This window comes from Leptodactylus fuscus, chromosome 9 (genome assembly GCF_031893055.1).
Source record: "Leptodactylus fuscus isolate aLepFus1 chromosome 9, aLepFus1.hap2, whole genome shotgun sequence".
NCBI lineage: Eukaryota > Metazoa > Chordata > Amphibia > Anura > Leptodactylidae > Leptodactylus > Leptodactylus fuscus.
Genome location: NC_134273.1, coordinates 15,048,351 through 15,054,350, shown reverse-complemented (window position 1 = coordinate 15,054,350; position 6,000 = coordinate 15,048,351). Strand labels below are relative to the sequence as shown.

General features: G+C 44.7%; 1 protein-coding gene across 1 annotated transcript in view; it reads right to left on the bottom strand.

Moving 5' to 3' along the window:
• The window catches only part of AGBL4 (AGBL carboxypeptidase 4), a 966,914-nt gene that overhangs the window by 294,787 nt on the left and 666,127 nt on the right, over positions 1-6,000 (bottom strand). The gene's annotated exons all lie outside the window — the stretch shown is intronic.

The following is a 6,000-nucleotide window of genomic DNA, read 5'->3' as shown; positions in this document are numbered from 1 at the left end:
GGAAGGCGAGAGCAATGGATTCCCGAACCCCGAGTCCCAGAGCCCTGCACTGCTGGTAGTGGTCACACAGGCTGGGGGACTACAACTCCCAGCAGGCCGGGACTGGCTGTGCTCTCACAGTGATCAATAAATGCACAAATAAAGATTTTTGCTCCATTTTATTCTGCATTTCTGTATTTATTTATATCCTGCACTTTGCATCACGCTGCGACATTCGTGTCATGGGTCAAAGCTTGCATGGCATTGGCGCAGGCGATCAGGTTGCAATTTGCAAGTTGCTGCGACCACAATACAAGAATCGTAAAATATCCTTAAGGTTTGTGACGGTGATAGACCCATAGAGAGCGGACTGAACAGGACACGACCGTAACAAAGTCAGGCGAAGTTCACACCTGCGCCCGGTCTGCGTTTGCAGTTTCCAACCCTGAATCTGCGTCCTATAAGCACGACTTTTCTCTCTACGTTTTTCTGCCATTTTCATACTAAAACCTCCGCACTCCATTATCATCTACTTCTATTTTATAATCTTTTTTAAGTGGATTAGGTTTCCGTTTATGGGGTCCCCCAAGCAGACCCAACGAATGGAAACCCGTACGCGAGTGTGAACCTAGCGTCTTCCGGGAGAAGAGTTTACTCAGACAAAAAGAATGATTGCACAGAGATAGATATTTATTTTATGTATATTTTTTGGGCAGTTTTTGTGGTGCTTTTAATGGTTTCTTTACGTTTTTTCATATAGCCAAATATTACATTGATGGGTATGATACAGAAGAAGATGAACTAGAGCCAACGCTAAGTTGTAGATAAGAAGCAGATAATACACAGAAAAAGGCAATAAATCAGTTAACCAATCACAGTAGACTCCTACTCCACCAAAAAAGTCACCTTGAGGGGAAGTTCACACAGGGTTTTTTAGACCGGAACCTGAGGCGGAGGCCAACTAAGGTTCTGGTCCAAAATACGGGTAGCTGTGACTGCATGCCGTTGCACTGCACCAGAATCCAGTCGCGCACTCCGCTCCGGATTAGGCCCAAATGAATGGACCTAGTCAGGAGAAAGGAGTGTCTTCAGGAGGATGTTGCGAGGCGAATCCAACTGAAATGGCTCCTGCGAAAAAGAACTGACCAGCTCCCATTGATTTCAATGGTAGCCATCTTTTTAGTTAGGATTTGGAGGCGGATACGACCTCAAAATCCTGACCAAAAAACCCTGTGTGAACTTCCCATAAGAATCCGCGCACAGAAGTATAAAAAAATTATAGAATGTCAGAATGTGGCAACTCCAAGAAAATATTTTTTTTTGCAAAGTTTTGGATTTTAAGAGGTTTCAACTTAAAAGCACTATAATTTTGGTATCCCCAGAATCATATCGACCTATAGAAATAAGGGGACATTATGGCTGCTCAGTGAACGATATAAAAACAAAGCCTGTAAGAAAGTTGCGCAAACTTAGTTTTCCTCCAATTCCACCTCATTCTGATATTTTCCCAGCTCCGCAGTATAGGGTACTGTACGGTACATGGTACCATTACTAAATGCAACTTGTCCCACAAATATTGAGCTCAGTGAACCAAAAAATGTTAGGGGGTTTGGAAAGCAGGAAGTCAAAATCAAAAAATGCCTGCAGCGGGAAGGGGTTAAAGGAAGTCTGTCTAGTTGGTGCACTGAGGGCGGGCCTTCAGCTTTCTGGAGCACTGTTCGTCACTCAGACCTCTACCATCTCCCGCCTGTAGCACCCCTTGCAGACAGCATTGTGCTAAAGATGCGTCATTGTCTTGTCGTAACCTCAGTAGTAAATATGGGTCAATGTTGGTATATTTTTGGCACGCTGTGGTGCGTTTAATCCACGCCTATTTTTTCGGAGAATCCGCACCCACGTGTTTAGCAATTCAAAAAAATTTAGCCTAAGCTACACCAAGATGCAAGAAAGGTGTGGCACTCTCCGCCAAAGATGCAGCACGGTTACGCCAGTGTCTAACCATTATAGTAAGGTCTCGCACACACGACTATATTTTTCACTGCTTGGACACTGACCCATTCATTTCTATGGCCTTATACACATAGTCCCATGTATCGGGCGTGGGCAAAACTTGGGACAGGTCAGGACGGGCGCCCCATGGTCACTGACCTCAATGAATCACAGAAACGACCTCATTCCCATGTATGGAGATATCTGCCACAAATCTGCTGTGTGTGTGAATACAACCTTATGGGCCCTTATAACATACCTCCCAAATTTTGAAGAACAGAAAGAGGGACAAAATGTGCGGCACGCAGTGTGCCGCGTCTAATTAAGCTCCGCCCACTTTTATGTTGACTCCGCCCATTCTCATTCATTTTTCATGTGCCCCCACACAGTATAATCCTTCTACAGTCACCCGTAAATGATATGTTCCCCCTCCATCTCTCCCCCAGTTTCATATACCCCTTTCATCTGCCCCCAGTTTCATGTTCCCCCATCTCTGCCCCCAGTTTCATGTCCCCCTCTCCAATTCTGCCCACAGTTTCATGTCCCCCCATCTCTACCCCCAGTTTCATGCCCCCCCATCTCTGTCCCCAGTTTCATGTCCCCACATCTTTGCCCACCGTTTCAACTCCCCCCATCTCTGCCCCCAGTTTCATATCCTCTCCTCCATCTCTGCCCCCAGTTTCATGTCCCCCATCTCTGCCCCCAGTTTCATGTCCCCTAGGTGCTGAGCTGTGAGCTTCTGCTTTACTCGCGTATGTATCCGGATGCCGATCAGTTGAAACCGGGACATACCTCCCGCCGACCGGGACTGCGGGACAGGACACCGAATCCGTGAATATCCCGCGGAATCCGGGACGCTTGGGAGGTATGCCTTATAAGTCTGGCGTTATATAAGAAAACAATCAATATCTCTAAAGCATCTTCTATGGTGTTAAACTGTGTCCGGCCCCGGCGAGGATGGAAAAGCTCCAGGTGAGTAAGTGAGGTGAACATTAAGCAACCTGTGAAATCTTTTGTGATTGCGGCGTCTATATTTGGACGTGCATCCCTCATCCATTCTCCATGTTTTCTGTACCTAATTCTGTTTCGCTCCCTAACTTCACCATTCTGCGATCAATACAACTCACTGCCAAGCGCGCAAATCTGAAGACACAACAGGAAATTGATTTGCAGCAGTTATTTACAACTCATAATAATCTGCCTCTCCCTATTAACGTTATAAGGCGTTACATTTTTCTCCTTTTTTAGGTTTTTACAAAAATAGATCAGCGCCGGCAGAACAGTCGCAGCTTTGATGTAACGCTCGTGTATTTTATTATTAAAGAGCATTAAAAAAAATCACCTCTAAAGTGAATCTGATTCTGTTGTTTCTCAGTTAGGTGTATTGATGGGAACGATGGGTGGGAACCAGTATGACCCCATTTCCCAGCACGACTTCTATATTACAGATTTTATCCAGTGTCTGCAGTTAAAGGGGTTTTTAGGGAGTCACATATTGATGACCTATCCTTAGGATAACGTTGGGTTCACATCTGCATTGGGTGTCCGTCCAACACAGATCTGTCAAAAATCGCTGGACAAAAAAGTGCTGCAAGCTCAACTTTTGCGCCCTGTTATTTCAGTTATAAATAATGGACAGATCCCATTATAATCAGTTGGGTTACTCTGGCTCCATTTATGTCCATTTTTCCTCCAACAGACCAGATGAATGGAAGCCAGCCTAGATCACCAGTCATCAATATGTGACCGATGGAAGTCTGACACCTAGGACTGCCACCGATCTCCTGGTTGCAGAGAATGCAGCATTCAGGTGATAGACCGACGGACATGATATCATCAGAACAGGGAAGAGGACATAGTGCTAATGAGTGCTGCGAGCTCTTCAAAGAACTAATTGGCAGGGGTTCCGGTTGTCGGACTGTAACCTATCCTAAAGATCGGTGAGGAATATATAAGTATCACAAAAACCCTTTTTAGACTAAGGCCCCACGTTGCGGAAACACAGCTTATTTTGTTGCAGATTTTGCTGCAGTTTTTTGAGCCAAAGTAAGGAGCAGAAGGTAGAAGTATAAGAACTTCCTATATATTTCCCGTTCCTTTTGTAGCCATTCTTGGCTTTGGTTCAAAAAAACGCAATAAGATTTGCAACAAAACAAGCTGCATTTCCACAACGTGGTGCCCCTGCCTTAAAGGGGTCATCGCAGAACCAGCACTGATTACCTATAGTATACAGGGTAAGTGTCTGATCTCTGAGGATCCCGACAATGAGACCCATGTTGACTGCAAAATCGGGAATTTCATGTTCCTTGTTTGGAGGGATTCTGCCACCATGATGAAAGTCTTTGGGATGAAGATCGCCAAGTACCAAAAAGGAGAGTCTCCTTTCCTCAGGTTGTAGTCACTTTTAACAATGACAATCCAAGGGTTAATTGGCCAAGATTAGAGATTCGTCAGATATTAGTACAAATGCTATGCTCTTAATAATACAGGACAAATGTGCAACACTTAGGCCTCGGTCGTGTGCATGTCCTTCTCTGTGGCAATGATACCATCCAAGAAATTGAGCATGCACACTCAGTCGTGTGTATGTATAGTCTTGGGCAAGGGGTCGCTGACCCTTGGCATCTGCGCTGAGGTCGGCAATACTGTCATATTTACTCTAGTATGGCGGGCACATTTACTCTTGCCCTAGGGTAAGACACCAGACTACATATAGCCGTATCCTCGGCTGCCCACAGTAGAACATGACAGCATGAGTTTGGCGGTAACGCTGAGTTATTACCTTCAAATCTATGCTGCCATTGGCGACTGGGGATTTGGCCGCACACGGTTGCTGGATCGAGTGGCCTTGCACTCATTCCACAGTACCGTAAAATACACCGCGTTCTAGAAGAAGGTCCCTGAACAGCCAGCATAAAAACACATATAGGATCTCGTAAAGGGGTTAACATCTACTAAGCCACTAATGCAAGTCATATACACAAAATGGAAAGTTTTCGAGATAAAGCGTAATGTAGAGCCAAAGCAGAATCTACAGCTTAAAATGAAAAGGACGCTTAACATAAGCGCAGATCAGCGGTTTTGGAAAACATTGAATATCAATTCTGGTATAAAGGAAATTTCGGAGATCAATTTTTTATGAGAGTTTTGTTTGGTGGAATAAATAGGAAGCGGTATCGACTTAAACGGTTTCATTGTATATTTGTCCTCATAGTTCAGCGCTCATTGTGTATGTAGTATAAGAATGCTACACTATATACGGGATTTATAGGATATTTTACCAATACACTTTGCATGTAGTGTATGCTCTCGTAAGCAGACACAAAAAAATGGCTGCACGCATGTGCAGACCTGAATGTGCATGCGTAGAAGTTTGACCCCCAGCGCTGGAAGAAGACGCGCAGAGAGGCCGTTCCTGAAGAAGACTGAGGCGGCGCTGGAGAGTTCTCTTGCAGCATTGGGACCGCCCCCAGTGCTGCAAGAGAACTCATTTGCATACCGAACAAAACCTGGATTTCTACCGAATGGTGGCGCGGATAAGACATCTAAAGGGAGAAGAAGAATAGCCTTTCTTAAGGCTATTCCTATGTGTTAGTCTGAAAAAAAAAAACATTTTAATGATAGGATCCCTTTAAGCAGATAGGGTTTCCGTTTCTTGGATCCCAAGCAGACCCGAAGAACGGAAACGTGAAAGCTAGTCTGAACCTAGCGTATGTAGCTTATTCATGTTTTGAGATATTACAGTTTGCATTGACATTGTCCAAACCCGATCTGATCTGCAAGCTCAACTTTTGCGCCCTGTTATTTCAGTTATAAATAATGGACAGATCCCATTATAATTATGGGATCAGTTGGGTTACTCTGGCTCCATTTATGTCCATTTTTCCTCCAACTTACCAGATGAATGGAAGCCAGCCTAGATCACCATTCATCAATATGTGACCGATGGAAGTCTGACACCCAGGACCCCCACCGATCTTCTGGTTGCAGAGAATGCAGCATTCAGGTGATAGACCGATGCACATGATATCA